Genomic DNA, 12,447 nt, shown 5'->3' on the forward strand with positions numbered 1-12,447 from the left:
CATTTACATGTATATGTAAATCAGGGAATGTGATATATAGGATATATTGAGCCTAGTATCTGGATTTTTCATCTCTCCCTCGTGTTTTCTTGTATTAAAATGCCCCTGATTTATATTCATTTTCTTACTGATGATCAAAAGAGGACTCCAAACAATTTCGTTTTCTATCTCTTGAGATTTTTTTGAATCTACTATAATTTTATTTCGCCTTCTGCATCTCAGTTTAGTCCTCATTCCTTCAGGAAGCCTTCTTGGATCCCCCAAGAAGGGAATTGCAACCTGAACTCCCACATCATTTACTGATCTCATTGTTATCACCTTTGCCTATTACCTTGTTTTGAATACCCCAATAGTCTGGACATTTTTTTTTTTAACTTTGGGCCTTCAAGCTGTTCGGAGGAGTGCCATCTCTCCTTTGCCTTGTCTAAAATGGCACCCATCCCTCATCCTTTAGGATTCCCTGGTGGCTGTCAGATGCCACCATGTCTCCCCATCACCAACTGGCCCAAACATCTGCTCAGCTCTGTAAGTAGACCCCACAAAGCCCCTGTCTCTTTACTCCAGAAGGGTAGACACACAACAGCTCGCTCCAACACAATCTTTGCACAAACCTAATCCTTTTCTTATGAAAGTCTTCCCCACTCTCACATGTCATAGTACATAAATTCTAAAGGTTATTTTTGCATTTCCATTTTTGTTTTGTTTTAAATTTTTTTCTATCTCCCACTCCCTTCCCTTTGGCAACCATCAGTTTGTTCTCTTTATTTAGGGGTCTGTTCCTGTTTGGTTTATTCACTTCGGGTTTTTTTTTGTTTTGTTTTGTTTTTTGTTTGTTTTTTTTTTTTTGGTGTGTAATTTTATTCCACATATAAGTAGGATCATATGGTAATTTTTGTTCTCTAACATATTTCACATAGCATAATGCCCTCCAGATCCATCTATTAATAAGTTTTTGCAAAATGGCAAAATTTCATTCTTTTATTGCTAAGCAATATTCCACTGTGTATACATAGACACAGTGTCATCTTTTTAAAAAATAGATATTTTATAGATATTTTACGGAGAGGAAGGGAGAATGATAGAGAGTTGGAAAAAATCAATGAGAGAGAAACATCGATCAGCTGCCTCCTGCACACTCCCTACTGGAGATGTGTCTGAAACCAAGGTACATGCTCTTGACCAGAATCAAACTTGAGACCCTTCAGTCCTCAGGCTGATGCTCTATCCATTGAGCCAAACTGGTTAGGGCACCATATCATCTTTATTCATTCATTTACTGATGGACATCTAGGAAAATTTTGTATCATTTTTTTCTCCCTCATATAAATATCCAGAAGCAGAATTGCTGAATTGTATGGCAGCTCTATTTCACTTTTTTGAGGAATCTCCATAACTGTTTTCCATAGTGGCTACACTAATTTATAATCCCAGTAACAGTATATCAAGGTTCTCTTTTCTCTACATCCTTGTCAGCCCTTGTTTGTGGATTTATTGATGATAGCCATTCTGACAGATGTGAGTTAATATCTCATTGTGGTATTGATTTGCATTTCTCTGATGGTTAGTGATGTAGAACGTATTTTCATATGTTTGTTAGCCATCTGTGTCTCATGTTGGGAGAAATGTCTATTCAGGTCCTCTCCCCATTTTTTATTGGATTATTTGGTTTTATGTAATTTTATTTTACTTTAGTGTTAAGGTGTTTGAGTTCTTTGTATATTTTGATATTAACCCTTTATCAGATGTATCATATGTGAATATCTTCTCCTACTCAATATGTTGTATTTTCATTTTGTTCATGGTTTTCTTCACTGTGTACAAAGCTTTTTAGTTTGATGTTGTTTCAAATGTTGTCCCATTTGTTTCTTTTTCTCTATTTCCCTTGCTCAAGGAGATATATTCAAAAAGATATTACTAAAAGCAATGTCAGAGTTTACTGTCTATGTTTTCTTCTAGGAGTTTTATGGTTTCAGGTCTTACATTTAAATTTTTAATCCATTTTTAATTTATTTTTGTGTATGATGTAAGAAAGCAGTCTATGGTGTGTGTGCATGTGTGTGTGCGTGTGTGTGTGTGTGTGTGTGTGTGTGTGTGTGTGTGTGTGTTGTTTTGCATGTATCTGTATCTGTCTGGTTTTGCCAAAAGAACTTAAGAAGAGAGTTTATGCCATTGTATATCCTTGCCTCCTTTGTCATAGATTTAATTGACCATATATATGAGGGTTTATTTTGGTGCTCTGTATTCCATCTCATTGATCTTTATGTCTGTTTTTATGCCAGTACCATGCTGTTTTGGTTATTGTAGCTTTGTAGTATAGTTTGATAAGAGGAAGCATGATACCTCCCACTTAGTTCTTTCTCAGGATTGCTTTGGCCTTTGGGATCTTTTGTGGTTCCAAATAAATTTTAGGATTAGTTGTTCTAATTCTGAGAAGAATGTTATTAGTATTTAAATAGAGACTGCATTGGACTTGTATATCAATATAGGTAGTAAGATCATTTTAACAATAATAATTCTTCCAATCACTTATATCCTTCCATTCATTTGACCTTGTTCAATTTCTTTCTTCATAGTCTTATCATTTTTATAACATTAAAAAAAAAAAAAAAGAGGTGAGCCCAAACCGGTTTGGCTCAGTGGATAGAGCGTGGGCCTGTGGACTGAAAGGTCCCGGGTTTGATTCCGGTCAAGGGTATGTACCTTGGTTGTGGACACATCCCCAGTAGGGGGTGTGCAAGAGGCAGCTGATTGATGATTGTCTCTCATTGATGTTTCTAACTTTTTTTCCCTCTCCCTTCCTCTCTGTAAAAAATGAATTAAAATATATTTAAAATAAATAAATAAATGAGGTGAAAGACTTAACTTTTTCAGATATCGTAAATGCCTTAGGTCATAGACCAGAATAAAGGGAAACAGTTTGAAAATTATAACATTGTAGTTCAATTTTCAAATTCTAATTTTTCTATTAAAGTTTCTTAAAGTAGTTACATAAAAATAAGTAGTCAAGCAATTATATTGTAAACATCTTTCCAAAGCTTACACATTTAATATCTTAAATGTCCAAAGTAAAGGTACTACATTTATTGAGTTTGTTTAGCACTTAGCATGGAGATTGCCAAGCATCTGACAAATGCCTTCAATCAGAGCAATGATCTTACTGGACTTCTGAAATCAGAGAAATAGCCATACTTAAATAGGAGGCTTAATTTTTCTGTCAAACATAATGTGTGTCAACTCCTTTGTATAGTCCTAGAATTAAAATGAATACCTGAGAGTTGTGATCAGCATGTCAATATTTTTAAAATATAAGCTATACATAAGCTACACTAGCAGAAAATGCACCAAGAATTAGAAATGACTGATAAGCAAATCAAGAATGTTCAATGTGCCGAAACCGGTTTGGCTCAGTGGTAGAGTGTCGGTCTGTGGACTGAAAGGTCCCGGGTTCGATTCCGGTCAGGGGCATGTACTTTGGTTGTGGGCACATCCCCTGTAAGGGGTGTGCAAGAGGCAGCTGGTCGACGTTTCTAGCTCTCTATCTCTCTCCCTTTCTCTCTGTAAAAAATCAATAAAAATATATTTAAAAAAAGAAAGAATGTTCAATGTTATTAATAATCAAAGAAAAGTAACTTCAAAAAAATATGATTTTTTTCCTAACAAATTGAAGGAAAATAATTTATTTGACAAGGTAAGAAAATCAATTGTTAAAACATTTTTGAAAATCATTTGAGAATATATATCAAAGATGAGGGAGTGTTTTTGCATTATTTTTATACAAAAATTTATCAGCTAATACATTTCATTAAAAAATGTATTTGAAAAATTAAATGTGAAAATAGTGAAATAAATATTTTTATCACCTTATAATACATAGTAACTTTTAAAATGAATCTTTCAGAGACTTATTATAAAAATGGATAAATGTTCAATTCTTCATCAAAAAATATAACTTGTATACTCTGTATATGTTTTCATAAGGAAATAAGTCAAAATGGGAATATTGGTTCTTTCTAGATAATGGAACCATATGTGTTTTCTTCTGCTATTTGCCTCTTTCTACTTTCTAAATTATCTTATTTGTAACCCTTCTATAATAAGGTAATATAAAAAAGTAAACAGAGATAGTTTATCTTATATAGACTGCTGAAGGTCATTCAATAAAACTTGCATATATTATCTTGAAATGAGTTTACTGAGAATTTTAACAAGTACTTTATGAAGACAGTTTTCAATTTTCATTCACCCCCAAAACACATATTCGAGAAAAAGATGATTCTTGAGGAACACATTCCTGCTCTCTGGGACAGAAGTGTAATGGCAATCCAGGAACACATTGCCTGCTGGTTCCCTAGAGTGTCAATCTGTGGAAACAGCAGCTAGCTTTCCACTGTATATCATATAGCGATAAACTTCAATTCGGGAGTATATTCTATGGAGCAATTATGAAGAAAATGAAGCCAGCAATACAGATAGAAATACATTTATATTGCATAGAGAATGCAGAAAGATCAACTATAGTGATTCACGGAAAATTAATGTTTTTAAAATGTAGAATGAGTTGTACAAATATTTCTACTGAACTTTATGATTTTTATGGGGTATATTGGAAATGAAAAATTTAGTTCCATGTTTATATTGTCCTTCAGCATCTAAATGAATGGAATTTCTTGGAAGAAACTTGCTATATGAATTTAAAACATTCTATGACCCAACTACATCCTTGTTAAGTAAATAGTTCTATTACTCAACTTAGATGAGTAAACACTTACAGAATACATAAGACTGGGTTTTCTGCCCCAATATAATTTATTAAACTATTCCCCATCTCTGAAGGGGTCTAGTAATTAGCTCATTATTTTTTCTAAAATTAGCTGAGTATAATAAAATCCTATGTAATAAAGAGGTAATATGCAAATTGACTGTCATACCCTTGCACAAGATGGCCGCCCCCATGTGGTCACAAAATGGTCTACAGTAGAGGACAAATTGGGGTTGAAAGGCCAGCAGGGGAACCAGTTTGGGATGATTGGGCCATGAGGGGAGGGAAATTGGGGGGACCAGGCCTGTAGGGGAGGGCATTTGGGGCAATAAGGCTGGCAGGGAGCAGTTAGGCATCAGTCAGACTGGCAGGAAAGTGGTTAGGGGGTGATTAAGCTGGCAAGCAGAAGTGGTTAGGGGCAATCAGGCAGGGAGACAGGCAAGCAGTTGGGAGCCAGCAGTCCCGGATTGTAAGAGGGATGTCTGACTGCCAGTTTGGAGTCCAAATTGGAGAGGTTGTAGGCTGGGCTGAGGAACACCCCCCAATGCACAAATTTCATGCATCAGGCCTCTAATCTCATCATAAACATGAAATACCAAAAGTTCCAAAAAATAGGGGATCATAAAACTTTATGTATTTCTTTTTTTTTCTTTTCTTTATAATACATTTCATTGATTTTTTACAGAGAGGAAGAGAGAGGGATAGAGAGTTAGAAACATCGATGAGAGAGAATCATCAATCAGCTGCCTCTTGCACACCCCCTACTGGGGATGTGCCCACAACCCAGGTACATGCCCCTGACTGGAAATGAACCCGGGACCTTTCAGTCCGCAGGCCAACGCACTATCCATTGAGCCAAACCGGTTTCGGCACTTTATGTATTTCTAATATAGCCTTTGGATGAGTGGAATTTGACAACTTTGCATGAATCATTATCTGCTGACCAAATACCTTTTTTGAACTTATCTGTTCAGTATTCTCCCACACAACTGAGAACATGGGATGTTTCTAAAGATCCCTCCATATTCATCCAGAACACATTAAGCAAAGAGAATTGAGGGTGATCTTTTTTTTTTTTCTTCAACTTTATTGTTGAAAGTCCCCTTTTCTCCCCCATTGAGCTCTTCTAGCCTGTCCCCAGCCTTCTCCCCAGGCCTTCACCACCCTATTATCTGTGTCCATGGGTTATACTTCTATGCATATAAGTTATTTCATTGATCTCTATCTTTCACAACAGATACATGTTTGCCAAAAAAAAAAAAAAACAAGCAGTATAGAAAACAACTGAGGAAAAGAGAGAAGGCACCACATTTCAAAGGCATGTTTTAGAGTCATGTGTCAGTAATGATCTCAGAGGGGATGGGGAAAGGGAAATCACTCAGGATGATACTAAAAAGCAGCATTCACATGTAACATGATGATAGATAGGAACTGATAGAAGAAAGAAACAGAAGAGGCCGTTAACAAGCTCGGGCAGCTGGAATGATAGAGATTTTTTTTAAAAAAAGAAAAAAAGACTGTCTCTTCCTAATCCTCTGTTGCCTCTCTTCTCCCTACCTCTGTTCCTTACATAGCTTATTAATTATTTCCCTGGCTAGGTGGTAAACACACATGATAATGAAATACAGAATTGTGCAAGTGAAATTTCTATGTTTTATTAACCAATGCCACCCCAATAAATTCAATAAATAAATATTTCCTTGGCTTTAGCACATTTTTTTTAGTCCCTGAGCTTTTAAAAATAATGTACAGTGTTGATAAAGGAATTTTCAGGTTTCTTAGGCAAACAAAAAAGTACTCATTTCCAGGTTGGATTTTTTTAGGCATTTTTATAGACACCCCCTTTTGCCCTGAAAACTGTATTTCACTTATATTTTGCACATTCCGTGCCTCTATTGCAAAAAGCCCTTTTCCCTTTTGTGGCTCCCTGAAAAAGTCTGTACTTCACATTAAACTTGTTTAACCAGTTTCGCTGTCCCTGTGGATGTTTTCAACAGCTCTACCGGAACAAAAAAAGAAAAAGGAGTCTTGAGGGAGGAAGAACTTGAACTAAACAATCTTGAGAATATTTATTTGAACATTCAGTTAACATAACATGCCTTAAAAAAAATCCAAGCTCCAATTCTGATTAAAAAGGACCATGTAGAAGCATATTAAATACTTTTTCTTATATATAAAGGCAGTCCAAGCAGGCAAATCTTCAATTGTCCTTCTAACGTCTATAGTTGTAAAGGCTGGGGAAAAAAAATTTAATGTAATTGTTGCTGGTCTAGAGTAACAGTTTTGCTGTCAAGGAAAGGATAAATGCTTTCCATCCAAGCATCAGGTTACAGCTTACAGAGCCCACTAGGAAGAGAATAGTGCCAATGAATCACTGCAGGAGTCAACCTGCATTTTCCAAGTCCATAAATAATGCAGCAAGAGAGCCTATTTGGAGAAGAAATGTATCGGCCACAGCTTCATCCATATACAGTGGTGAGAATGACATTCTATTTTGCTGGTGGGCATTTGTATTCTCCTTGTTGATTTACATACTGATGAGACCCATAGAACCTAGAAGTATCTTCCTATATGCATGGCTTTTCCAACTTACAAATACGTTCTTGAAAAATAGTTAATAAATTAGAGCTAAAGAATCCTGAAGCCATAGGAAACTTGTACACAAAGAGCTATCTTTCAACGTATTATTTGTGCCAGATCAGAAATAACCAAAATGATGCAATGTATCTGTCAGAATAAGAGTTCAGTGAGCCTGCCACTTATCAGATACTCAATATAGCCTGACAGAGAATGAATAAAAATATATCACGGAGGCCAGATGTTTTCATAAAACTTCCCTGTTGGATATACCGTGGTGCACACAGAAGTGGGTGTAAAATGCATGTTTTGTAGAAATGGAAATCCATGTTCACAGCATGCAACTCCTAACAGTTTTTGCACATTGCCTCTCAAATGTCCAAGCTGTGTACCTCCCTCCCCTCTGCTGCTACTTGGCCTTACACATGGCTCTGATACTCCATGGCCACGTCACATTTTCTTTCGTAATTAATAGAAAATCTGAGTCTCGAAATTATTGCTAGGTTATCTAAGGTAGTTTCGAGTTCTAGTAGAATTATCGATAGAAACATAACATTCCTACAAAAGAAAAAAGAGGAGAAATAAGTTTTATGATTTTCCCCCTTGGGGAAACCCAAGAACTGGTGAATTTTAACAGAATGCAATGACATATCAATAAAGTAATGTGGTATTAACACATTTTACCCACACCTCATCAGGTTTTTTTTACTTTTTCTGTCCCTTATTGGGAGATAAATTTTGACTGTATGAGAAAGAATAATTCCTTTTTAGAGTTAAAGGCATTTTTATAAATAAATAAAAAAAAAAAGTTTCTTTTAGGGGTAAAATTCTTTTATACTATTTCTTTCATTTACTCAATAAATGCTAAGTGTTTAATATATATATATTATTTAAAAATTTGGAATTGAAGGTATCTATAAATATAAAAAAGCCCAGCAACCATTATGGCAGAATGACTGGAACAACCAGAAGGACCAGTTGCTATGACGCGCACTGACCACCAGGGGGCAGATGCTCAATGCAGGAGCTGCCCCCTGGTGGTCTGTGTGCCCCCACAGCAGCAGTGCCGCTCAGCTAGGAGCTGGGCTCAAGTGCAGTGGAGAGCACAGTGGCAGTGGCAGGAGCCTCTTCTGCCTCCCTGCCTCTGTGGCAGCACTAAGGAACAGCAAGCTAAGTGGTAAAGAGTGAGCAAGAAGGTGGGCAGTTAGGAGTGCGGGGTCCCGTGAGAGGGGCACAAATTTCATGAATCGGACCTCTAGTATAAAAATAAGAAAGTTATACTTAACTAGGGAGAAAAGGTAGACAACTTTCAATCAAGCAAACTAAGATGGAATAGAGTACGAAAAATACCAAACAAGAGTCATGCTATTCCTAAAGGAATCACAGATTTCTTCAAGGAGTAGCATTTTTGCTGGGCCAGATACAAGTAGTTCAGAAAAGGCACAGGGTAGGTATCTTGGTCCATTCGGGCTGCTGTAACAAAAATACTATAGATTGGGTGGCTTCAACACAAATACTTATTTCTCACATTTTTGGAGGCTGAGAAGTTCAAGATCAAAGTGACAACAGATTCAGTATCTGGTGAGAGCTGGCTTCCCGGTTCATAGGGTTCATAGATGCCCATCTTCTCAATGAGTGGTCATGTGATAGAAGGGGTTCTCTATGGACTCTTTATAAGGGCACTAATCCCATTCATGAGGCCTCCCACCTCCCCCCTATGACTTAATAAACCTCAAGAGACCCCATTTCCAACTGTGATTATGTTAGGTTTCAATATATACATTTGTCCAAAACCGGTTTGGCTCAGAGGATAGAGCATCGGCCTGAGGACTAAAAATTCCTGGGTTCAACTCCGGTCAAGGGCATGTACCTTGGTTGCGGGCATGCGGGCACTTCCCCAGTAGGGGGTGTGCAGGAGGCAACTGATCGATGTTTCTCTCTCATCAATGTTTCTAACTATCCCTCTCTCTTCCTCTCTGTAAAAAGTAAAAAATCAATATAAAATATATATATATATATTGATATATATATGTGTGTGTATATATATATATATATATATATATATATATATATATATATATATATTTGGGGAGAGATAAAAACATTCAGTCTATAGCAGTAGGGTAACAGGTGTGGGACCAGTGAATAATATCATTTGACTGGAGAATGGACTGCAGGAAGACCAGAAGTGATGGCTAAAACTTGGCTGGGCTCACTTATTGGACAGCTGACTAAAGAGCTTATATTCAATAATATAATTGGGCTGTCAGAATTTGCCAGAAAAGCACAGGATGGGTAACTTTTTTTCTATAAGTAGACCCCATGCAACTATTAAATTCAAATATAACTGGGAATCTCCCACTGTATCTGACAACCCTATAATATAGGCAGCGTGGAGCCACGGACACTTTTTGAGTAGTTGAACAGTGTGATCAAGGCAGTGATTAAGGACACTGCAGTGGAACCAGTAATGGGCTGGGGTTTCGGTAAAAAGATATTTCAAGAAAGAATAAAAGCAGCTTGAACTAGCATGGGAACAGTGACACGAGAGAATGGGGGACATTTTGAAAGAAGGTTTCAATAGGGCCTGGCAATTAAGAAATGTATGGTGGAAGGGAGAGGTAGAACTCAGAACTGCCATCACTATTTAAGGTCGCTTAACAAGTCACTGGCAAAAAGGAATTAGGAAATAAAGTTTTACTTCTAGTTTTGTGTGCCAACATATGATCTATCCTTGAAAACGTCCCATGCGCACTGGAGAAGAATGTAGAATCTGCTGTTCTGGGATGAAAGGCTCTGTAAATGTCAATTATGTCCATTTGGTTTCATGTGTCATTTAAGTCTGATATTTCTTTATTGATTTTCTGTTTGGATGATCTATTCTAGAGCTTTCAATGGAGTATTTAGGTCCTCTACCATAATTGTGTTTTTGTCAGTTTCTCCCTTTAGTTCTGTTCGTAGTTGCTTTATTTCAGTGTTCTTTGTTTGGGTGTATATATATAATGAGAGATTTTCTATCTTCTTGATGTAGTGTTCTCTTTATCATAAAAATGTCGATCTTTGTCTTGTTAACTTTGTTATTTTGAAATCTATTTTGTCAGTTATAGGTATGGTTACAGCTGCTTTTCTGTGGGTGCTATTTGCTTAGAGAATTACTTTCCACCCTTTCAACTTTGAGTCTATCTTTGTCTTTGCAACTTGATTTCATGTGTCTCCTCAAGGCAACACATGGTTGAGTTTTTTGTTTGTTTGTTTGTTTGTTTGTTTGTTTATCCAATCTGCTATTCTGTTCTGTGTGTGTGTGTGTGTGTGTGTGTGTGTGTGTGTGTGTGTGTGAATTCAGTCCAGTTACATTTAGGATAATTACTGATGTATAAGGATTTCCTATAACCATTTTATATTTTGTGTTCTGGTAGCTCTGTGCCTCCATTGGTTCTTTTCCTTTGTGTTTCTGTTGTTTTTGTTTGGGAGTATTCCATACTTTTTCTTCTGTTTCTTTTTTTAAGTTATGTGTTTCAGGGTTTTTTTATGTTTGTTTATTTTTTTGTTTATTTGTTGTGTGTGTGTGTGTGTGTGTGTGTGTGTGTGTGTGTGGCTACCATTATGTTTATGAAAAAGAAAGTTTCAAATATACAGTAGTCCTTTTTCTTTTGAATGCATCTTATCTCTATCCTCCTTTGACAATTCAGACCTTTATCCAATCCTCTTTTATATTTGCTTGTTTTTATTTTTTATTGATTTCAGAGAGAGGAAAGGAGAGGGAGAGATGAAAACATCAATGATGAAGGAGAATCATTGATAGGCTACTTCCTTCACACCCTTATAAGGGACAAGCCCACAAACCTGTCATGTGCCCTGACCAGGAATCGATCCATGAGCTCTTGATGCATGGGTTGATACTCAACCACTGAGCCACACCAGTCAGGCCCCTTCTCTGTTTTTGTTGTCACTGTTTATGCTGGGATTTTTGTTTTGTTTTGTTTTGTTTTGTTTTGTTTTTTGGTGATCTTACTGATAGTATTGTGATCTTTTGTCTTATTCTTTAGATAGAATAACCACCTTGCATATTTCCTACAGTAGAGATATGCTGGTGATTAATTCCTTCTGTTTGTCTGGAAATGCCTTCATTTGTCCATATGTAAAAAAAACTTTTGTGGATATATTATTCTTGGCTTGTAATTTATTTATTTCAGTGTTTTGAATCGTTGGTTCTACTCTCTTTTGACTTGTAGAGTTTCGAGTTTCTACTGAGAAGTCTGATGATAATCTAATGGGTTTTTCTTTATAGGTTACTATCTTCTTTTCTCTGGCTGCCTTGAGAATTCTTTCTTTGTCATTAATTTTTGACAGTTTTAATACAATGTGCCTTGTAGAAGGCTATTTTGGATTGAGATAATCAAGTTCTATTTGCTTCTCGGATTCAATGGTCTAACTCTTTCTAAACATTTGGAAAGTTCTCATCAACTCTTTATTTGAATAGGCTCTATTCCCTTTTCCCTCTCTTCTTCTGGCATGCCTGTTACTCTTGTGTTGCTCTTTCTGGTGGAGTCAGATAGTTCTCATAGAATTCTTTTAAATTTTTTTTGTCTGTGTGTGTGTGTGTGTGTGTGTGTGTGTGTGTGTGTGCTCAAGTCTCTTCTTTCCTATCCCTGTCACTTCCAAAGTAATCTAAGTAAAACCATTGATCTTGTTCTAATTAGTAGCATACATGACTATTTTGAGCATGGCACTGTATCATTGCACTAACAAGATTAAGATTTTTACCTTGCCATAAACAGTTGTCTATTAACTCCAATGTTTTCATGCTAAAACAATTCTAAGTGTATACATAATGCACTGCATAAAGATCTTTGATCAATGATGAAATGCATATATGACGGTGGTCCCATGTGATTACAATGAAGCTGAAAAGTTCCTATCACCTCGTAATATCTTAGCTGTCACGAGGTCATAGTGCAATGCGTTACTCACATGTTTGTGGTAATGTTGGTGTAAACAGCCTACTGTGCTCCCAGTTGTATAAAGGCACAGCACAAACAATTGCAGTTGTGGGCTACACCATCTAGGTTTGTGTAAGTGCACTCTCTGATGTTTGCACAACATAGAATTGC

The 12,447-nt window shown here is 36.5% G+C and overlaps 1 protein-coding gene across 1 annotated transcript in view; it reads left to right on the forward strand.

The window, feature by feature from the left end:
- Positions 1–12,447, forward strand: part of GALNTL6 (polypeptide N-acetylgalactosaminyltransferase like 6) — an 867,296-nt gene that overhangs the window by 654,661 nt on the left and 200,188 nt on the right. The gene's annotated exons all lie outside the window — the stretch shown is intronic.

This window comes from Pipistrellus hanaki (assembly GCF_964339955.1).
Source record: "Pipistrellus hanaki genome assembly, chromosome: 5".
NCBI classification, from domain to species: Eukaryota; Metazoa; Chordata; class Mammalia; order Chiroptera; family Vespertilionidae; genus Pipistrellus; species Pipistrellus hanaki.